At 43.0% G+C, this 24,716-nt stretch overlaps 1 protein-coding gene across 1 annotated transcript in view; it reads right to left on the bottom strand.

The window, feature by feature from the left end:
• Window positions 1–24,716, bottom strand: part of LOC133476634 (protein ELFN1-like) — a 71,406-nt gene that overhangs the window by 21,627 nt on the left and 25,063 nt on the right. The gene's annotated exons all lie outside the window — the stretch shown is intronic.

Raw genomic sequence — 24,716 nt, 5'->3', positions numbered from 1 at the left:
CCGTCTGTGTTGTTCCATGCGTCTGCTCAGTTATGGCTTGGTTTCTACTTACAATGCCGTCCTTTCATCCATCCCAAAGAAATTCGATAGTTCTGCTTGCAGCAAACAGCACAGCCTCCTTGACCATTGGGTAACTCCAACGACCACTTCACAACTGAATGGAATATCAATGCAGGAGATTCCACCCAACGACTCTGCTGGAAGGACAACGGCCTCTCGGCCAGGTGGCTTAACGGCTGTCCCCCTTTTTTGCATTCCAAAAGAACGATTCCATACGTGGTACGGGGCCTGCTTCTAAATTGGAGCATAACTAGTTCTACACAAACACTGGCTTGTGCGTTCTAACTAAGCCTTGTTGCATGAACTGATGACGCCCGCTCAGATGAGAGGCGAAACATCTCCTGAGACACCTGCTGCTATTTTCTCTTTGCTCTGTGTCTCTTGAAGGGCCAGTGTGTGACATGTTCCAAGTCAGTTTCCAACAGGATTTATTCTATTACTCATTAATTAAGACAGAGTTCGTGTATCAGCGGAGATGAAACATGATTTTAGGTGCAGAATATTATGCAGATTTACATCACACGTTTGTTTGCACCGTTTTGCTTAATCCCCAGACACATCGGTTTTGTGTACGTGTGTGTGCGCGCGCGCGTGTGTGTGTGTGCCTTATGATCAACGTCTTGCATACTTATACGTGTCAACAAGTCATCGTGGATGCTTCCTCGCGTCAACGACACGTTAGCGCATGATGCTAATTGTTGACTGCTAATCTGTTTGGGGGAGGCTAATCTCTGCAGCCCACAACCCTCAATCCACTTGAAATCCTAAACCAAACTATTAGTTTGTGTTGGTCTGCTGTATATTCACCCCCTTGTTTGAAGGACTCACAGTGCAAACACACACAGACACACACAGACACACTGGCAACAAGCTCGCTCTGTTTTTTGCTGTGTCTGTCTGCTTCCTGGCAGTTATGCTGCATATGAAACGTTGTGATTCATTTTGTTTGTCCTCTACCATGTCGTTCTGTGCAACCTCTGTGAACAGCAAGCTGGCCCGCTTGGTCCCTCTGCCAAGCACAAATTGTGGCAAGCTTAAATTTCGAGCTACATTTTTTTGCTTGTTTAGTTAGTTGGTTGGTCAGAAGCCTGATCGTGGGTCAGTTATTTAGTTATTTATTAGTTGATTGGGCCGTTGGATAGTCAGTCAGATGGCAGGCGAGTCAGTTGGGTTGGGTGGTCATTGGTAATTCAGTCAGTTAGCCAGGTAGTTAGTTAGTCAGTTAGTCTCTTGGTCAATTGGTCAGTTACTTAGCTTGTCAGTTATCTGGTTGGTTTGCCAGTCAGTTTGTCGGTTATTTAGTTGGTCAGTTGTCGGTGTGGCCATTTTTTGATTGGTTGGTTGGTCAATCAGTCATTTATTAGGTCATTAATTTATTTGATTAGTTACTTAGGTGGTTGGTAGATTGGTCAGTTAAGCTAGTTGGTCATCAGTCATTCAGTCAGTTAGGCGGTTAATTCATTGGTCAGTGAGTCAGTTTGGCCTTTATTTGGTTGTTCATTCGGTCGGTCAGTCGGTTAGTTGGTTAGTTGGGTGGTTGGCTGGTCGGCTGAGTTAGTTGTTCATTCAGTCAGTTAGCCAATTAGTTGCTGTTTCAGTGAATCAGTTGGTTAGTTAGCTGGTGAGTTGGTCTGTTAGCTCGCTTGTCTGTTGGTCTGTCAGTCACTTTGGTATTTGGTTGTTTGTTCGGTCAATTGGTTGGTCAGGCATTTGTTTAGTTAGTTAGTCAGTGAGTTTTTGGATTCAATCATTAGTTGCTTACTTAGTTCGCCGGCTGGTTAGTTAGATGGTCAGTGGTTTGGGCATTTAGTTTGCTGCTCAGTTGGTCAGCTATTTAGTCGGGTTGTTAGTTGGTTCATTACTAGATTGGGTTGGCAGTCAGTTTGTTACTGAGTCGGTCAGTCAGCCGGTTAATTGGTTAGTTGGTCGCCAGTTTGGTCAGTAAATGAATCACTTTGCCAGTCAGTCAGTCCGTTTGTTGGTCAGTCAGCTGGTTGATCTGTCAGCGAGATATTTGGGTAGTTAATAAGTTCAAGAAAAAAGACAAAACTACTGTATACTTTTTGTTGCGCCAACTTTGTCGTATCCCGGGCTAATAATGCGAATATTTTGTACCCCATTGAAGGTAATATCTCCTCCAGGCCCGTTTCCACACATCAGCGCAGTTGCTGCTGCTTTTGTCACGCAAAGGCTCCAAATGTGCGTCTGGTGTTTTTCAATTCATTTAGCAAAATGTGAACTATATTAATGAGTGCTGTTTTTGAATACTCAGTTTGTTGCAAAGGGTCGGGACGACGCGCTCCACTTGTTTGGAGTTGACACGGCCAATGAGGACTGACGTGTGGATTAAAAACAGCTCGGAGCACTCACTTGGGCAATCTTCATCATCACCATCATCATGGAGCAGAAAATAGGTCCTGCACTGTCAGCATCGTTCGTGTTATCGCTACGTTCTTACACGATTACATGAAGATTACATCCCAAAAACATGCATGCTAGGTTGATTGAAGACTCTAAAAATTCTGCCTGTAGGTGTGAATGTGCACGCGAATGGTTGTCTGTTTGTATGTGCCCTGCGATTGGCTAAGGTTAAAAACATAAATACTGTTTGATTTTCTGTTGCTATACAACTGTCTGGTTTGAACATTAATTCATGATATTATCAACAACAACAACAATAATAATCATAATCATAATAATGACAAAGGATATCTTATTATCGTTGGTGGTCAGGGTTGTTGACTATTGAGGCCACCCACTCACGCACACGCATGCGCACACGCACACACTATTGGCCCTTTCTTTTTCAGCGGTCCTGGCAGGGTGAGAGGACGAGGACGATGAATAAAAATCACCTCATCTCACACACACGCGCACACACGAGTCAACATAGAAGTCATTTGATGCTTAAACGCTCGCAGGCGCGGTCAGGGGACACATGTGGGGGGTGGTGTGCTACGAACGAAGATGATGATGAAGACTGTGATGATGATGATGATGATGATGATGATCATACAGATGTGAGGAAGGTCAGACTGACTACAGGGAGCGATAACATAAATGGTCGTCGACGATTGCGTCCAGCTTGGCTGACGACGTCCAGTCCGCAGTTTCCTTATTTTCCCATGTGAACCTGAACGCAACACGACCGTTGAGGACAAACTGTGTTGATGAATTACGAGTCAGCGTTTTGTGGTACAAAATTATACAGGCTGTAATCTCTGCAAAAGTCATTTGATACATGAATGTTTAAAAATAATCATAAGAAGAAGAATACAACTAAAAATGAACTTTAAAACTGAATTTTAAAAAATGCTAATTACAAAATTAGTATTTTTTTAATTCAAACTGAAAATACAAATTCTAGGAAACCCCCAAAATATTAAGTAAAAACAAAATAAAACTAGATACATTTAAATAAATAAAGAAAGAAATATCAAACAAAAATTTCAAATACAAATAGATGGATACAAAATGACAAATACATTTTAAACCAAAATAAATATGACAAGTAAAATGTAAAACAAAAATAAATACAATACATATAAATAAAACTGTACATTACAATTCAATACTGTATGTCAATTCATCTAAAAATAAACACAATTAAAAAATTACAATTAAACAAAAAAGGTTAAATATATATATAATACATTAATCATTTCAATCAATTACTCAAATCAAATGAAGATAATCTAATTAAAATGAATAAATAAATGAGAACAAATACTGTACATTTTTTAAAAAGCTAAATGAATGAAAAATAAGAATTCTCTCGTAACAATCAAGCTAAATAGATACTTCAATAATACAGAAAATAAATCCAAATCCATCAATCAATCAACAAAAAAGAATCAAAACAGAAACAAACTAAATAAAAAGTATCCAAAAAATACAACAAAAAAACTAATACAAATTTAAAGTAAAGACAAAATAATTCTGTGATGCCAATCCAGATTCAGAAAAATAAATGACAAATAAAATAACATGACTTCTTGTTCCGCTACAAAACAAAAGCCATCAACGATATCAGCGGAAGAAGTTTTGACGCTCTTCCTGAATAATGCTTGAAAAGACTTATGTAACAGAATGAATTTTTAATTTCTTAATTCACAGGATGGCTCACAGCAACTCTACACTATGTGACACGCGCACACACACACACACACACACGCGCGCGCACACACACACACACACACACAGTCGCATCACACAGCAGTCCGCTGTCAAGCCCCCTCCCTCACAGGAAGTTCCAGGAGCTTGTGAGCGTTCTCAGTGAGTCACACTCAGCTGGTCCCCACCAGCTGGGAATTGGAGAAGGGTCAGATGGGTGTGGGGGAGGTGTTGTGGGGTGGGACATTGTGGGGGGGGGGGGGGGTGGGGGGGCAGTTCGCGTGAACTCTCTGGGCCCAGGAGTGTATGGGGAGAGATTTGTCTCAAAATTATTTACAGAAATAAATTGGTGATTTACACGTTTTTCAAATCCACAAATATAGCTGCGATTTACAACATTAAAAAACAAACAAACGTGTAAATCACAGATATATTTGTAGATTGAAAAGCACGTGTGTGAAACGCGGATATATTTGTGGCAGCGTGAAAGACTCGGATTATTCAGTTGAATTGGGTGAATGACTCGAGTTGGTTGACTCCGTGGAAACACTGCAGACTCGGTTGAGCCTGTCCAATTGGGTGACTGACTCGAGGGAGCGGACTCGTCGGAATCGCCACAGACTCAGGTGATTTGGGTCACTGACTCGTCGGAAACGCTCCAGACTCATATGATTACGTTGAATCTGGTGGCTGACTCGAATGAGCACATTCACCCTGCAAAAGAATCTGATTCAGATGATTTGGATGACTGACCTGAGTGGCTCAGAAGAGCACGTTAGTTGCGGGGAATCACCAAACAGGTCAAATCTTTGGCAACTGAATGTTTGCTGATGCGTCACCATGAGCCCATGCTCTCTTCAGTGGCACTTTAAGGTGTCCATGCAGGGTGCCCGTCGAAGTATTTTTAGCATTTCGTTACAGGCGCTTCGAGCAATTCCTTCATGTCTTATTTACGAGTCAGAAAAGGTTCAACACAAACTCCAATCAAGACTTGGCAAGACACAAAATGGAACTTTGAGCAACACTAAACTCTCAGTGGGATGAGTTGGCGAGTCCTCTATGCAGGACGCACCCTTGTAAAAATAATTTTACTGCCAATAAAGGCAACATGTTTAATTATGTAAGCATTTTTACAGTGTAAAGTTGATGGAGGAAATGCTCATATTTGAAAATAAAGTCCAACATTTTTTTTTCAAAATCTTCAATCAAATCTTACAAAAACTAAGTCTCATGTTTGTCCAAATAACAACTTTAAAAAAAATAAAGTTTTAATACATTTTGGGGAGAAAAAAAGTCAGAATTGCTGAAAAAAAGGGTAATATTTTTGGGATAGAAATGTGTAATCTTACAAAAATATAATTATAATGACATGATAACAAAGTTGCATTTTTTCCGAGATAGAAATAAATCATAATACGCAATAAAGTGATAAGTTGTTTGATTAAAAAGTCCTAATCTTACAGAAATAAAGTTCTTAAAAGAATAAAGTTGTATTTTTCTAGGTAAAAAGTCCAATGATTATAATTGTCCTATTTTTATATTTCATTGAATAACATCATAGCGCAACTACACGAGCTGGTTTGTTGCCATGGTGATGCCAAACCACTACTTTGGACCAGCCAGGACACCTCTTGTGTCGTTAACTCGGTGTAGTTAAAAAATGATTGCACGTTTCATTTAAAAATCAAAACGAGCACAGTGGTTTAAAAGTGCACTATGGTTGCAGTGTAGCAATAAAACGGTCAAGAGGGGCGAGCGTGAATCAGTGACCTTCGCACTCTTACATTTTTTTTAAAAGTGAGCCATTAATAATGTATCGGGTGTCATGGGTGTGTGTGTTCCGGTTGTTGTCTTCCCCCTGTCTCGTACACACCTGCTCCTGAGAGCATCTTCCCCACCTGTGCCTGGTTCACCCTAATTACCCCACGCGTTTAACCTCGTGTCTCATTCTTTCTGGTCGCCGGTTCGTTGTACCTTGTCGTCACGTTCCAGCATTCCTTGTTTCCAATGTCCAATAAAAGAGGCTCAAGGGTGAGAGAAACTGTGTGCGCGTGTGCTGGTGTGTGTGCGTATGAAGTAAATCATATTGAATTGCATCGCATAGAAAATGGAGCAAGGCTAACATAAATGCGGGTTGATGACAGGATGGTTTGAAGCCCAACTTGCTCAAATGTTGTTTTCTTTACGGCTGGTGTCTTTGGTCAAAAACGAACAAAAGCCTAAACACTGAAAATTGTCATATCAAATGTATGGATGTACGCATCGCGTCAACCACGGCACCTTCTTTTGCTGGTGTTTTGTGAAAAATCTAACGGACAACGTCACGTCCTTGGCAGAGGTAACAAAGCAATGAAAGGAGGTCTGTTCTTTCGGCAGTTCAAATAAAATCCACACTTTGTGTATGGCGGTGAAGTGAGATGTTTAATTTGGAAAGAGAGCACACAGATGGCCCGTTGAAAACCAATTTCGCCGCCAAATGCCACCAGATGCTTTGGCATCCAGCAAACACTCCAAGCACAAGTTTGGCTTAAAAGTTAGTCAAGTTTCTTTACCAACAGAGCATATTGAGGTGAGTCATGGAACATTCTATAGCAGGGATGTTTGAAACTGGCCTATGTGCAGTAATGGTGTTTTTTTTTGCCACATAACTCAAATGTTCAATGAGGGTATCCTCAATATTACTTTTTAACTAAACATTTTTAAAATAATCAAATCTCCTCCAAACAAAATGTTAAATTTGAGCAATAATTAGGGATAAGTGAGTAGCAATACCCGGTAACGGGTATTGAGCCAATACCAGCCACTGATACTTAAGGGAAAAACATTCCTCAGTCCTCCTTGTCAGTAGTTGGCCCGACACGACGGCAGTTTGACACCTCGGCAGATGTCAGAAAGAAAATGTTCACAATCGGTTCGTTCATTTAAAATTTAAAGTATGTTTTTTTTTTTTTTTCACCCCGCAAAATGAAATTTTCTGCTACGAATGCTAATGAAAACAAATATTTCGCAATAAAAAAAAAAAATCCAAAATGCTATTTTCCCATCCATCCATCCATCCATCCATTTTCTACCGCTTATCCGAGGTCAGGTCACGGGGGCAGTAGCTTTAGCAGGGATGCCCAGACTTCCCCCTCCCCAGCCACTTCATCCAGCTCTTCTGGGGGGATCTCGAGGCGTTCCCAGGCCAGCCGAAGGACGTAGTCTCTCCAGCGTGTCCTGGGTCGTCCCCAGGGTCTCCTCCCGGTGGGACGTGGGAACACCTCTCCAGGGAGGCGTCCGGGAGGTATCCGAATCAGATGCCCCAGCCACCTCATCTGGCTCTTCTCAATATGGAGGAGCAGCGACTCTACCCTGAGCTTCTCACCCTATCTCTAAGGGAGAGCCCGGACACCCTGCGGAGGAAACTCATTTCGGCCGCTTGCATCCGGGATCTTGTTCTTTCGGTCACAACCCACAGCTCGTGACCATACGTGAAGGGGAGGAACGTAGATCGACCGGTAAATCGAGAGCTTCGCCTTTCGGTTTAGCTCCTTCTTTACCACAACGGATCGATACAAAGTTCGCATCACCGCAGACGCTGCACCGATCCGCCTGTCGATCTCCCGTTCCATTCTTCCCTCACTCGTGTACAAGACCTCAAGATACTTGAACTCCTCCACTTGGGGCAGGTTCTCATCCCCGACCCGGAGAGGGCACGCCACCCTTTTCCCACTGAGGACCACGGTCTCAGATTTGGAGGTGCTGATTCTCATCCCGGCCGCTTCACACTCGACTGCGAACCGCTCCAGTGAGAGTTGGAGGTCACGGCTTGATGAAGCCAATAGAACCACATCATCTGCAAAAAGCAGAGATGCAATACTGAGGCCACCAAACTGGACCCCCTCTACGCCTCGGCCGCGCCTTAAAATCGGTGACTAATGCTATTTTTTTCCCCCAAAAAAGCATTTATTCTAATACTGTATAATAAATAAAATACTTTATTTCATTTTTTAATTTGAGCCTCCAGATAAAAAAGCCATTTAAAAAAAATGTGCAATAAAAAATAATGATAATGGTTTATTTTTTTCCCCCCCACAAATTTGAAAAGTTAAATATGTGCATTTTTGTGTCAAATATTGTTTTCATAAACATCAAATTTTATTTTAAATATCACTATGTTTTTGATATGGTGGGGTGTAATCAGAAGGAAATAAAAATCATATTCACAGACGTAATAGGACTAAAACATAGGAGAAGTCTTAGTGGTCGTAATAGTCAAAGATTGACAGTTGACAGTGGCCCTAAAAAGACAGAAAGTCATTATGTTTGCCGGAAAAAAAACATCTCTCATGTCTCACAGTTTTAATATGACTGAGTTTCACTTTCAAAGAAACTTTTCAGTTGACATTTGGGGGAGTAAATGAGCCCCTTCATCTCGCCGTGTGATGACGACGGAGGCCTCCATCTTTGAACTCCTCCGCACAGATAGCAAGCGATCAAAAACAAAACGACTTCTCGGCCACTTGAGCCAGTCATTAAGTTTTGGGCAGCTAAAAGCTAGAGGATAAAAAAAAAAAAAAAACGGTGGCGCTTCTTAGAATGAAGAAGACTCACAAAGTCGATGTTTTATGCGTCACCATTCGTCCATCCATCAGGAAAACAATGGGCAATGCCAAAGATAAAAGGAATGTGCCTCAAAATGCTCCTTTTAATGGCGCTCCAGTCATCCAGATAAATGGCAGCCGGTCGACAGCAGAAGCTAAAGTCCTTTGAACGTTGGGGGCCAAACATCATGGAATTTCTATGCTCATGCGTCATCTCGTATATTATTGAACTGCGGAAAAGAAACTTGGTAGGCTCAAGCTACCAGCACACAGACAATTTAGTCTTCAATAAATGGAACATACGTGATTGTTGAAACATTAAAGACAATTCTTAGTCAACTAAGACTGACAATTTAAAGTCTGGTCTACATGCTGTAGAGAAAAAGATGATTTTTGATGGTGCAATGAGTGATTCAGCAGCTCGAGCCTGCCTTGTGTTTTGAGTCCACTGCCGCCGGCCTGCGCCGCCGCGTCTACTCGCTTTAGAAGATCACATGACTCACAGAGCAGGTGGGGAAAGGCCAAACGTGCCTGTTAGCCCGTTAACCTGTTGTCTGGCTGTAATCAAATCATTCTGCTCAGTTTGCGGTATCATTCAGGGGGAAATCCAGCATCAATCCAGATGAGGATTTGGCGGTCGGCATAACCTAATGATTTCAAAATTCTTGGGCCAAAAATAGAAACAATGACCATGACAAAGGCCAATTTGTCAACGCTGTAACATCACTATGAGCAGGCAGTACAAACAAACAAAGCAGTTGCACGGTATTATAACAGAAAACATATCATATAAATATGTAACAATTATGTCATTGTCAGAAAAGGGCATGTGCCTGTTTTTGTCAACAAATGCAGTTTAGTCTTCCACGTGTTTTTGTAAACATTGAAGACAACTTATAGGCTTCAGGGAAGCTAACGTTCTCGTTATTGTAAATATTGAAGACAATTTTGCTTTCAACGAAGCTAACGTGCATGTTTTGGTAAACAATGAAGATGATTTTGTCTTCTACGAACCTAATCTACTTTTGTAAATATCAAAGATATATATATATATATCTACAATAACGCTAACATAGGTGTATTTGGAAACATTCAAGAGGATTCAGTCTTCAATCAAGCAAACACGTTTCCTCAACAAGAAGTTTTCGCGTTTTCAACTAACCCAACATACATTTTTTTTTTTGCAACAAAACATATTGTATGCATTTTTTTCCTCCATGAAACTAATGTATGTTACGTAAAAACTGAAGACCATTTAGAATCTTCAACTAATCAAACGTACGCTTTGTATTAACAGTGAAGACAATGTACTGTATCTTCAACAAAGCTAACGTGTTTTTGTAAGTTGATGATTTAGTCTTGCATCAGGCTAACGTTTGCATTTCATCGATTTAGCGTCTTCCTTGGATGTGTTCTGTAAACATCGAAGACAGTTTAGGGTATTCACCGAAACTAATACTGAACATACTTGTTTTGTAAGCATTAAGGACAATCTAGTCTTCAACAAAGCTCCTGGATATGTATTCGTAAGCATTGAAGATGAAAACAAATTGCATTGAGATGCCGTACATACATTCGTCTTCAACAAAGTTAACCAACACATTTTCATCAACATTTGATGAATGATAAATTCATCTTCAACTAACTAACTAACTAGCATATGTGCTTTGTAAAATCCTAAGAATTTTTTGGGAAAGAAATCCTTTTTTGAAATTCCGGCAATGCCGCCTTGCCTCCACTTCCTTGCCTCCAATTACAATTGCCAATTACATGTTTTCATAAGCGGACCACTTAGCGTTTAGTGACGAATCGGGCACTCAGACATGCAGCCTTCTCTGTCATCTGCATGGCGTCGCGTGAGGACACATGACTCATCTCATTTGAGCTGCCCTCCAGCCGGCTGTCCCACACCTCCCGTTTCACATCTTCTCGCCACCTGAGCCGACGGAGGACGACAAGTCGGCTCGCCCGTAGACGACGAGAGAGATCTGACAGCGGTGACGTCAGCGAGGCGAGTTACACCGGAGGCGACGCGAGGAGGGATGGAGCTCGGAAGTGAGAGAGTGAGTGAACGGATGGAGGGATTGGACGGAGGGCTGGATGGATGGAAATCTGGGTCGGCAAAGTGCAGCTGCATGGGGAGCTGAGACGCCGGGCAGGAAATCAGTTGAGCAGACAGAATGTAGAGTATGTGTTGAGAGAATAAATGGAGGGGGTGAATATAAGGGGCTTGTGTGTGCGTGTATTTGTGTGTGCTATCATCAGTATTCCGTCTCGGTTCCTCACAGCCAAGACAAATGAGAGCCAACATCGGAGAGGAAGTGTATCAGTTGAAAACACTGACCTCTCCGTCCTCTCCATTTTTCTCCCTCCTTCGCCGCCCCCTACACTCGCCATCTGTACAACTCAACAGCCTGAGTTGTGCCACCCTAACCCTCGCCACCTGTACTCTTGGCTTGCAACGCAAGCCACCCAAATGTCGCCAGCCCTTTGGCCAGCAGTCTCACTCTAGCTGTCACCAGCCTAAACCGGAGCACCTGATTCCTTGCCACCTGTGTCCTCACCACCTGTGTCCTCATCACTTGAACTTGCATCAACCTCCCTCTCATCAAACTTGCCCGTCCTTTTCATTGCCAACCAAACTCTACCCAACCAGAACCTAACCCCTAAACTGCCTCGAGCTGTCCCAACCAGAAAATCAGACCCCGGGTCCTTGTCACCTGTTTCAATCAACCCTAACTCTCGATAATTCCAATGCTAGCCACGCTCAGGTAACACTGACCCACTGACATTGACAATGGATCTTTCACCAACTGGAACCAGACTGCTGAATTCACAGCAGCTGCCCCACCAAAAAAAACTCAGCCTTTCTGTCCGTGCCACCTGTGACCTCTTTACAAACCTCCTTCAGTAACACTCGCCCCCACCCTACTCATTTTCAATCCACTTGTCACCACACAGGACCTAACCTCTAGCTTCCACCACCCGAACACTTAGCCACCCAAATGTTCCTTGCCATCATCGTCCTCAAACTACCAACCACCCTCTCGAAACACTCACCCACTCAAATCATTGACAACCCACTTTGTGCCGCCAAACAGCCTCTGCAGCCTAATAGTCGCTACGTCTACCCGTGCCACCCTAACCCCAGCCAACAGAACACAGGCCACCCAAACATGGCCGACCTTTCAACCACCAGCCACACCCCAACCGTCAGCAGCCTAAATCTAAGCGCCTGTGTCTTTGCCACCTGTGTCCTAGTCACTTGGACCCTTGGCAACCACCCTCCTGTAATGCTTGCCCCGCCTACTAACCTCTCACCACCCGGAACCTGATCACAAGCTGCCCTCCACCCCAAATCTCTGCCCCAGTATACTCACCAACTGTGTCCTCCAACACCCAAACCCTCAAACCTTCTGCAGCCACCACCAGACAACTACTCACCCTCACAACCCCAACCAGAGAACATAATCCTCACAATTAAAAACCCAACGTTTGCCACTAATAAAATCTACACGCCAACCATCACCACCCTAATCCGAAACAACTGTAATATCCTCCAACCAATACTAGTTGTACCTTCTCCACCCCAACTCGCAACACTATGATCCTGGCCACCAAATTCATGCCAATATGCTGCCACCTGTACGCAAATGTCAATCCTACTGTGCTAGGGCTTTGCCACCCTAAACCAACACTTGCAACACCCTCCAACCACTACCGCCTGAACCCGGGCCACCCTAGCTTCTGCGGTCCAAACTGTAACCACCAGAAACCTCACCCCCTGTATACTCGCCACCAAAATCCTAACCGTGCAGGCCCTCGCTGCCTTTTACAGCCACCTTTTGCTGTTAAATTAACCCCTAGCTCACAATCAAGGCACTGTCATCCGCTCATCATATCTATATAATCATCATATCTATTCCCAGGCCGTCGCTAACGTTAATGCACTGCCGCTGCCCGATAGGTCACCGCTCACACTTGCGATAAGATCTTGATGTATGCTAATCTAATCAGTCTGACACGGGCCTGAGTGCCAGACAGGCTACCTGCAGATAGGATGATGGCTGATGATAACGATGATCATTAGTACATTTCGACATGCAGATGAAATGACTTGTGGGGTTTTTAGTGAGTGGTAAATAAAAGCGTAGACAGCGGGTTTTGTAGGGCTCTGCAGTCTTTCTATTAAGCTTTTAAGCAAGTAATCCATCGTTTCTGCCATCTCACATTGGCGACAATGTTAGGCTTTGGGTGCCAAAGAAGATAGCATCGCTAAATAAATAAAAAAATAACTTGGATTAAAGAGAAGCGAAAAGCACTGCTTGCTGTATTTTGACTCGGATTCTTAATGAATTTTTCTGTTTGTAGTTTAGCATAGAGTTTAACACACTAAATGATAGCACCTCTGCCCGACAGGTTCCAACCCCAACCCTAACCCTGGCCCCAAACACAGAAAATTAAGGTTTTTGTTAGTGTTAAAAAACGAACAAAATGCTTAATTTCTCAAGTCCAGCACTGTACAGAGTAAACCACAAAATACATTTACATGAGTCTCAAGTCTTAACCTTCAATTATCAAGCAAGTCCCAAGTTACTGTGGCAAACGTCAATCAGGTCAATTGGAGTCCACGCAAAATTTTAAGCCGAGTCAAGTCATCACTTGGGACAAGCAAGTCATATGTCAAGTCATGCAATCTTGCCAAGTCACGACATTTTCTTTCTCGAACAAAACAGAAGTCATGTGACTCGAGTCAAGTCACGTGACTCGGGTCTCCCACCTCTGTGAAATGGTTACAATCAATCACACATTGTTTAATAAAGCCACCTAAAACCAACTCTAAAAATGAATTGATATCCAAAAGTCGCTACTCAGATTAGTTCCATGTTTCTTTGGTTATTGCCATGTCTTTGTATTTTCAATGTAGTCAATTTATGACATGTTTAACTCCAGTTTAATTGGACACGCGGCGATACATGCCATTTGTTACCCCTAACAGACTATATTTGAGTGACTAGCAGCCCCCCCTGGCAACTTTATATGAGGAAAAAGGTTGCGTGCAACGTATCTGATAAAAAATGTGGAGTGACAACAGTCAAAACGTTTGTCGCATGGGGCTGTCATGTCGGTTGCTGTCAGCTCACATTGTCCCGGCGTCGACACACTTCCCGTCACACCAAAAATAACGCTTTTGAAATGTTCCCTGACTGGCAGACAGCGTCATGATATCAGACAACATTTAGTCTTCTTCAACTGGGCCTTTTCTGTAATGCCATACTGCAACAACAACCTCAACACATGAACTGCAGGTGAACATGCATATGCGGCGAGGACTCTCCGGAACCTCTGCTCACCCTTAAGGCTTCTTTATACTCGCGCGGACGGTGACCGCGCTGACGTCACTGCTGCTGTCACACGCGTAGTTTGCCTTCATACTCGAGCGCAACCCACGCGCGCTGTTTTGAAAGTGTGTTGCAGTTCTCCTCCAAGTCGGGGGTGTCGCTACAGCTGGTATTGGCTAGGACACCACAGGGTGGAGTTTCCGCTGCCTTTTTTTTTTTTGCCATTTCCGGTAGCCGTTTGTAGTTGCCTTTCAGTAACAAGGAACAAAGCAACAACAATGGAGACCGCGACAGAACAAATGGACCGAGAAGACCAGATGATACGTTTAATTATGCTGCAAACTCGATCGAGAAGGCGGCGATAGTATGGAGAATCAAGGGGCACGCTGGTACGTCATCACAGCACGTGACTAAAACAGACCAATCACGGAACTATTTTTGTCGGGTGCGCGGCAAGCGACGCAGAGGTGCCGCGCGGGGCAATTTGTCGGTCACGCGACCGCAAGTGTATAAAGAGGCCTTTAGCTCTTCCCTGACATACAATGCTTGACTCACAGTTGAAAAGTGTCACTTCAACATAGTTCCTTGACTCTAGCGATAGGGGCAGTTTCTGCTACGTATGTGCGATATGTGCGGTTGCAGAAAAACAAATCTGTTCAATGGCTTTCTATTGTCATCATGACGTAAGTCGTTGCTGTTTGTATGGAGAATGTGCGCCCCCTTGTGGAGACATAAGGGCTCTTCAAGGATTTTGCAAGGAAATATGACATCTTCGTTCGAAGATGTCTGTATTTGGAAGAGGAGCTAAGTTGTAGGTAGAACATGACTTAGAAAGTGTCATGGCTGCATACGTATGTTCTTGCTTTGCCAAGTGATTAGTTAAAAGCCGCAAGCTAACCAGTGACGGAGGTCTCGGTATTGCTTGACAATGGACGATTGTCAGTTACAATATTCTCTGCTTTTTTTCCCCAGTTCAAATGCCTTGACATTAAATCAATGTAAGGGTAAGTTAGCATTCTTAGAAAATGTTGGTGGCGTGTGGGTCTACTGAAAGTTTGACAGTAAAGATACTCAATGTGCATTTCAATGGGCCTGTAAAGTTTGTAGTCTCTGTATTTGTATTTCGCTTTGTGTTACTCTGCTGCCTGCTGCCAGGTCAGCATTGCAAATTCCAATGTGTTCTTTGTTTCTTTACCTGGATAAATGAACGTTCAATAAATAGAATGAATAAATAAATATTTTGATTGGGGGGGGGTGTCGGACCGCCACTGCCCCAAGGTAACAACATACAGACGTATAAACACACTGCAACAACATTTGGTAACACAAATCTGTAACAGTCTGAGAACACAATGTAACAACAAACTGTAACAATTGAGAGTGAAATCCACCATAACAACATTGAGTAACAAAACACAGTAACATTCAATTTCAACATCACACTGTAACGTCCTACTGAAAGAGAAGACTGTAACAACTCGCCACTATAACATACTGTAAGTACACACTCTCCTTCGGTTGTCCTTCACATCATGTTCACTTCCATTTTGAAGTGTTATTTGCATAATTGTAAACTAAAAAAAATATGCATTTGGAATTACTCGACACGCCTCCGGTGAAATACCATGCATTTCTTCAAATCAGCGCCTATGCTAGGCTCTATATTTACATGTTAATTAAATGATTATGGCACTGTTATTACGCCCCCCCACCCTTTTGTTATCATCCACATGATCTCCCATTCTTCTCATTTGAGAACAAAGTGAGCACGCACAAACAATGCAAGCACAGTGTCCAATTGTCTCCGCCGTATCTTATTTGTTCCAGGCGCCGATAAGCAATCTAAAGTAAATGAAATGAGGGAGAAAAGGGGAAAGGGGACGATGCGGCTGCAGCAGAAAGGAGGGGAAAAAATACAACAAAACAACCCAAAAGTGTTGTTAAAGTTGAATTGAGAGTGCTGTGAAGAGATTGAGCAAGTAGGTCAGCAAGGAGGAGGAGGAGGAGGAGAACGTTAGGATGGGGAATTGATAAATAGATCATTGTGAGCATGAAGCGGCTCAGCATCTTTCGGTCTTTCCCATGGACACCCCCATGTATCCCCGTGCACCCCCTCTGGTGCCACATAAACAGAATCCCTAAGTCATCTGTTTACTGTAAATGAGCCTCGTAAATAAGGCCACGACACACACACGCACACACTAAATAGCGAGCAGCTGGACTGCGCAACGCCGTCTTGTGTTTCCCTGCATGTTAATCTCTGTCTTTTTGTTGACGTCTTTTCATTGCCAAATGAGTCTCTGAGTGCGTTTACCGGAGGATTGCAATGCCTCGTGGCTCAAGTCAGAAGAAATCAGCAACATACAGCAAACACCTATGGCAACAACATCCAACTGTGCAGTAAGAGACAGTACCTCCTAGAACGAAACAACTAAAGGGAACAACACATTGTTGTATTGCTGGCATAAGGCAGAAACCTTGCATCTCCAAAACCAGCACTTTTCAGGAAACCGAATAAACGGTTTGTCGAGCCATTAACATTGCATCGTCGAAGAGAGGAAGTTATTCTTAGCCTATTCATATTGGTCAATAATTTGTATAATCAACATACCCACATGGGGACAGACAAATAGTATCGATTTTTGAACAAATTTAACACTGAGCAAATTTAGACCAGTGAAATGTCTGTTTAAAAGATACCATCATAACATACACTCGCCTGACTTCGGTGCAGGCAGCGTGGGTTCAGTTCCCACTCAGTGACGGTGCGAATGTGACTGCGAATGGTCGTCTGTGTCTATATGTGCCCTGCGACTGACTGGCGACCAGTTCAGGGTGTAGTCCGCCTTTCGCCCGAAGTCAGCTGGGATAGGCTCCAGCGTCCCGCGACCCTAACCAGGATAAGCGGTGTTGAAAATGGAGCATACAAACACGCTGCGACTGGCTGGCTTCCAGTCCAGGGTACACCTCACCTCTTGCCCAATATCAGCTGGAATAGGCTCCAGCTCAAACGCGACCCTAATGAGGAGAGGTGCTCCAGAAAGTGGATGGATGGATGGATGTAACAACAGATGGAGGGGTGGAGCAACTCAGCCTGCTCAGGTGTGGCGAGGCCATTAAGAGCTTTGAAGACCAATCGCAGAATGTTCAAATGAACTCTACAGTGCACACACAGCCAGTGGAGGGAGGCCAGAATAGGAGTGATGTGCTCTCTCTTACGTGTTCCAGTTAATCATCACATGCGTCAGAAAGAAAGAAGGCTTTTGTTCACAATGATCAATCATTGTGTTCATTGAAATTTGATGACTAGTGCTGTCGGTACTCGGTATCGGCGAGAACTCAAGAGTGAATACTCTTACTGGTATTGCTCTGAAAATAAGTGGTATTTAACAACCCACTAAACAGCATAAAAGCACACCCTACTGTAACGACATCGTCTCACAGACAGCCTACTATAACACTATTGTAACACACGGCAAATACACACTGGACAAAAAAACACTGTAACCACACAGTTACAACATACTCTTAGAGTCTATGAAACAACATCTTGTAACAAAATGGTAATTACATAGTGTCGTATCAGCAAACACCTGAGCTGAGGTTTTTATTCATCTCACATTTCGTTTGTCATTATAATTCAGCGCTCACGGCACCGTTAACTTTGACCGGGCGACATTGAAACGCTGTCAGCGCGAAGCGTGAATAGAGCCATGATGACTTATTTCAAAGGCAACAAGTCAATCGTATTTGTCACAACATCAAGCGAGAGTTGAAATCATCTGGGAGGGAGGCAGGCACGCTTTAGACGCGTTAATCCGCTTTGGCTTCATTGTTATTCCAGCGCTTTATTAAAAAGGCCAAATTCAATTAAAGCCTCCACCTGTTACGCTTTGATCACAACTCTGTCGCTTGGGGGGGGGGGGGGGGGGGGGGGATGCTAATTTATAGAGTCTCACGTTTGCTGATCTCTGCACCCGCACCTGTCCATTCACATTACCTGGCTGATGCTTGACAGTGGCGGGCGACGCTTCTTCACATCTCTTTATTCAATATTGAGTCTTTATTCAATCGGCAACGCCTCTGAAAGCACAGACAAAAAAAAACCAAGCTCTGATAGTTACACTTTTAAACGGTGCCGAGGGAGCGCTGCGCCAGAGTTGACAAGCGCTTCTAAAACATTGCTCAATGTCCTTTACTGCAATGGTAATGACTTTGCATGGCGATATGAAACGCAGATGGTGGGTGGAACAAGTAAGCCTTATAAAGCAACCGTTGTATTCAGTTAAGGTTCCGAAGAATTCACACAAATCCCACACAGCAGCCTGCCAAAACCTATTGTGACATCTCGTAACAACGTGGAACATCACACTGTGCTACTCTAAGTACTCCATGGAACAAAATAGTCGAGCAACCTATTGCAACATGCTGGAAGTACACACTGACAGAACACTAACAACAATTCTGTATCAACACGCTATGAAAACATATCGTAACAACACATTGTAGCAGCCTATGGAAAGGTTGAGGAGGAATGTTTTTGTTTTCAATTGGTGTTGCTAATGCTAAATATAATCCGTGCAGTGGATATTGTTCGGCATGTATGAAAAGTCACAGGTTTCATGTTTAAAGGTCCCATGCCATCGCAATCCACTTTTCCCCCATTATTTTATGCATACTATATATCAGAATGAGTCTGTGACCTGGTTGAAGTGAACCTTCTTTTCTTTTGAATGGTTCGCAGCAGTCTTTAAGCACAAAAAGCGCTTGCAAACGACAGGATTCGAGATGGCTGACGGCGTGATGTAGTTACCCCAATGAATATTCAAATACCTGCCCACTTCGCAGCAATTTCAATTTGCATGAATGGGAGCAGATGATGAGCATAACCTCAAAAGATCCCACTGCCCGCGTCCAATTTCAGATTCCGTTCCCTATTAGGGAGTCAACAATCCAACGCTCGGTGAATTGTGCTTCGCAATGGCAGTAAGACAGCGAAGGACACGACGTCGCTGTGAACGCTTGGTCGCCCCAAGCTTCTAGATGCTAGTAGACACCGTGAGATGGGCCAATCAGACCCAAGCTGTTGTCCATATTTATCTTAGGGAAGCTGAGCGATCCAATCAGATCAAAGCTTATTTACATGTCACATATTAAGAAGAAATCTGGCCGCTTCAACTACTTCGCGTGAAAGACCACCTGGAATAGCTTGAAAAAAGGCATTCTGGGAATTTTCAACACAAATGATCTTGCAAGCCTGATAAGAGGACATTAAAGATCAGGAAAAAAAAAGTTGATGGCATGGGACCTTTCATTACAAGGGGAAGAATGTACAGTATCAGGTCTTAAAAGAAAGTGGGGGCTTTGGGCAGGATTGTAGCCCACGTATAAGGATGTGATGAAATCACGCATGGGCGCACGTGAAGTCAAAGAAGCCAAAAGACCATCTTCACTCTTCTTCAGGAGCCGAACCTGCTGCAGACTGTTCCTTTCAACTTTTGTTCTATCTTCGCTAATGTTTGTTTATGTTAGTTAAGAAATCAAGGGCGGTGAATCCAAAAGCTGACATTGCGCCAAAGTCATTATTTAACAAAACAAACATTGGCCCTTTTGATGGATACAAATGATATCTCCGTTTTAAGCCAACAAAAAAGACCACTATGTAATAAGATACTGTAACTACTATAACATACAATAACACATTGTAATGGAATATTTCAACAGCTTACTGTAACATACTGTACTGTACTTACTGCATACAAAAACATTGTGACACTACAAAATTCATAAAACACACTGTTGCTACAAACTACACTACTGCAATCACCACACTGAACGAGCACATCACCTGGTGATGCAGCATGTGGCTTATTATCCAAGGTTATTTTTGAAACTGTAAACAATTGTATTTATTCAGAAGACCTTGTACACTGTACTTAGTACAATTTATCCCCTCTTGAGAACATAAAACTGAATAGACAAGGATTGCTGTTTCCTTGTGAGTAGCAGAGTCACTGTTTTAAGTCATTGGCCAGAAAATATTTGGATGGTTTTTTTTTGTCTTCTCGACAGCGAAGCTGCTGTTCACAGAGCCCAACAGTGTCTTCTGACTGCAGGGTTATTAAAAAGCTCATCTTTTATGACTGTGGCATCCAATTGGGATTTTATGAAGATCAATCTTCTAAATCTGACAGTGCGGCCCGTCCGTCTGCGTCGTCGTGATCCTCCGGAGAGGAGAGGGGGAAAACAAGCCTTTCACATTTCATTTCATTTTGGCTTCAGTAATAAGTGTGAAAGAAGACTGGCAGAAGTCGCCTCCACACTAGAGCCAGCCGGATGTTACATATGCCAGGCATTGCAGAAGTGGCACGTCCCCTGATGACAGTCCCTCGATGGATGGCTGATTGGTAGGTAAAGGTAGGTGGGTAGGTAGGTAGGAAGTAGTGTAAGTGGGAAGGTAATCGGTCGGCAGGCACGTAGATAAGAAGTTAGGTAGGGTAGTAGAAAGGTAAGCAGGAAGACAGGCAGTGGTAATTGGTAGGTACGTCACTTGGTAGTCGCTAAGTAGGTGATTAGGAAGGTCGTTGATGGGGAAGATGGGTCAGTGGGAGGGTAAGTAGGTAAGTAGGCATTTACAGTTACAGGTAGGTCGCTTGACAGTAGATAGGTATGCTGGTCGGAGGATGGTGGGTATTAGGTGGGTAGGTAAGAAGTAGTTAGGTAAGTGGAGAAGTGGGTAGGGTGGTTGCTGTGTTGGCCGGTACGAAGGAATGTAGGCAGGTAGGTGGGCTAGGTAAGTAGTAAGTGGGTAGTTTGGTTGGTCATTAGCAAGGAATGTAGGCACCAAGGACAGTCGGTTGGTCGAAAAGGCAGCTGGAAGGTAGGAAGAAATTAGAATCTGTCGGAAGGTAGATGCTTACAGTAGATAGTCGGATACAGTAGTTAAACACTGCTAGTTAGATAGCTGCCGTAGGTAAACACTGAAAAAAAACTCAATTTATTTCATTCAAACGTAAATCGGTTGCACGTGACTAAAATATGTTAAACTAACATTCTTTTATTTTCCAGGGGAAGAAGGGAAAACCGATCATGTGCAACCGATGCACATGATCAAAATGAAGTACTTTTTTTCCAGAGTAGGTAGGTAGGTAGGTAGCTAGGTCCGTTCATCGGTAGCTGGAACGTAGGTGGGTTGGTAGGAAGGTCAGTCGGGCAGTCGTCAACTAGTACCACAAGATACGATGAATTTTTCGTAAGCCTGCATTTAAATAAGTGTTTTGCAAGGCAGGAGTTGATCTCCTAAATGTTTTTGTTTTGGAATAAAAATATAATTAGTGCTGTGATTTGGGATCAGAGCTGTTCTGAAAAATGTTCTGTTTTCTCGCTGTGAAGTCAAAGCGGCAGAACATCCCCCCCCCCGGAGGCTCGGCACGGAAACCTACCCCCATAGTCTTACAGTATGTTAGGTCAACCCTCCTTTAACCCAGCAGCTTGCCAACAAAAGAAAACAGCGTCGTTGAAAGAGTCTGCATTAAAGCGCATACTCATACACACTCACGCGTACACTCACTGGCGGAAAGCATATGTGTGACCTCACCTATGACATCATTGTCCTTGCTGCTGTGTGTGAGAGTGACAGTATACATGCATATAGTGCGGTGTGTGCAAAGACTGCCTTTGTCCAAATACTGAGCGCCACGATACCGCCTGCAGAGCACACACACTCGCATGCATGCACTCGCGCGCACACGCACGGACACACACGCACACACACACACACACACTTACTTACTTTGTCTTTTATTGATTTTATATGCAAATTCAGAGTGTAAAGCTACAACTACCGAGATGTAGCCTTTGGGCCTTTGTGTGTGCACGTGTATATGCTACAGGCGCAGATGTGGAGCTAAATATTAGGACAAATGAGGGAACACATTCATACAAGCGAACACACACATTATATTATCTCGGGTGTGTCAATGTTATCTTGTCTTTCTATATTTGTGTGGCACCTTTGACATTCCATTTATATATATTATATTTTAGACATTCCATGACTAAAATTGGTAGCATGTGCTACGTGTTTGCGTCTGCGTGTCTGTGTGTGCACGCACATGACTTTCATGGAAGCCAGCCAATTAGAAGGCGGCCACAGCAGGTGAACCCTCAGCTGCTGGCCAATCAATGAGCTTGATCCTCCCTAATCAACCGATCAAGATTCTATTATCGACTCGCCATATGTCACACTTTTCTCTTCCCCCCCCAGGAAAGTCTCACAAGGGAGACATGGATTCAAATACTGTCTTTCCCTTTATTTACTTAACTAGGGATGGTAGAAGGCGTCAAGTAACATTTGATCAGTGCAGTAAAACAAAAATACAGTAACAGTGACAGACAGGATGAAGGCTACTGTCAAAACTGGAATCCAGCGAACACCACGCCAAGATCTTCCTCCCATCCCGCCTCGCCTGAAACCACCATCCGCTAAAGATGCCAAGGGCCCCTCCTCCACCCATAAAGAATCTTATCTGCAAATCTGATTGATATTTGCGGGGTCTTTTCCAGAATAAGCCAGACCCCTATGGAGATCAGACATTTTTTTCATCCCTGTAATTACAAGGGACAGAAAGTTGGTCAAAAAAATATGGCACAAAAAAAGTAGAATGACAAACTTAGTGAGGATCAAATGTGAATCTATCAAACCATCCTCTCCAGTTATCTCTGCGAGACCAGCTCTTTACAATATCAGGTCACTGGGTAATCAATCAATGTTGATAAATGACATCATTACAACCTATGATCTGGACTTTTTGCTACCAAATGAAACGTGGTTAAGAGAAAGTAGCTGTAATACCATTTTAAATGAGGCAACACCGGCGAATAGGGAAAAAAAGGCACACTGTATTGCTGTTATTTTTATCTCATTATTTCAGTGTTAAAGAAATTATACTGAGTGATGTTAGCTCTTTTGAATATCTCAGTTGTTTTCGTTAAAGGTGACCCAAAGGTTATTGTTTTAATAATTTATCGACCACCAAGATACAAGAGAACACTTATGGAGGATTTTTCAGAACTGCTGTCAGCTATTTGTACTGACTACAACTATTTTCTCCTAACGGGAGACTTTAACATTCATGTTGACAATAACATGGAAATCACTAAATGGTTTACTTGAAAGAAATGCAATTGGGATATAAACCCAGAAAGGCTCTGAGACAGACAGACAGACAGACTCCGATCAAATAGTGGAGCACCAAATCCAAAGCGAGCGTGGTGAAGCAGCATGTAGCTACTCTGCTGCACACAAATGGAGCAAGTTGCCAACAGAAGTGACGTCAGACCCAAGTGTGAATGTTTTTAAATCCACGTTCAAAACTCTTCTTTTTTTTTTTCTCATGCTTTTTAGAGCATTTCCACTTTTAAATGATATTTCTTGCACTGTATGTTGTTTTAATTGTACTTTTTATTTGTTCCCCTCTTTGTTTTAAATGTTTCTAAGCTGTTTTTATAGCTGTTTATAAGCACATTGAGTTACCTTGTGTATGAAATGCGCTATATAAATAAACCCTTGAAAGAAGCCGGAAAAGGTATTTATTACACTGTTAGACATTATTAAGCATATGCTGTTCTTGTTCATTTTTATCTTGAGCTGCTCTCTTAATAAGATGCATTTCCCTGATAGAAACCTTTCCTGAATACGCCTTTATCGGAAGCTGAAATTGTGCCTGATGTGATACTGGAAGCCTTTGGAGTATCCTCTATGGAGAAGTTCTCCGAGCTCCAGAGACACGAGCGGCTACAAATACTTGCTTGGTGCTTATCAGTTGGCTTTTTAACAGATGCTCCCTTCATACAAATGCATTTGGCAGGATAGAAACCTTCCTGAATACGCCTTCATCAGAGGCCAAAATACAGCTTTAGACTGCAATCAAGAGACCAGCAGCTTCAAATACCTGCTTGCTGCTCATCAGTTGGATTTTTTGACAGCTGTTCTCTTCATACAATTTCCTTGATAAGCCTGTATTAGGGGCAAAATACAGCCTTATGCACTACTGCAAGCCTTTGGAGTCCACTGTGCTTGCCTGCTGCTCATCTATTGGCTTTTTAACACTTGCTCTCTTAACACAGTTCATATACCCGACAGAAACTTTCCTTAATACGCCTTTATTGGAGGAACAAATACATTTTTATGCTTGACTGCAACCCAGAGACACCAGCAGCTTCAAATACCTGCTTGCTGCTCATCAGTTGGATTTTTTGACAGCTGTTCTCTTCATACATTTTCCTTGATAAGCCTGTATACAGCCTTATGCACTACTGCAAGCCTTTGGAGTCCACTGTGCTTGCCTGCTGCTCATCTATTGGCTTTTTAACACTTGCTCTCTTAACACAGTTCATATACCCGACAGAAACTTTCCTTAATACGCCTTTATTGGAGGAACAAATACATTTTTATGCTTGACTGCAACCCAGAGACACCAGCAGCTTCAAATACCTGCTTGCTGCTCATCTGTTGGCTTTTTAACAGCTGCTGGCTTAATAAGATGCATTTACCTGACAGAAAATGTCCTTAATAAGCCTTTAATGAAAGCCGAGATACAGCTTTATGCGTGACTGC

This window comes from Phyllopteryx taeniolatus, chromosome 4 (assembly GCF_024500385.1).
Source record: "Phyllopteryx taeniolatus isolate TA_2022b chromosome 4, UOR_Ptae_1.2, whole genome shotgun sequence".
Taxonomy (NCBI): Eukaryota; Metazoa; Chordata; class Actinopteri; order Syngnathiformes; family Syngnathidae; genus Phyllopteryx; species Phyllopteryx taeniolatus.
The sequence above is the reverse complement of the archived record's forward strand: the minus strand, read 5'-3'. Positions and strand labels throughout refer to the sequence as shown.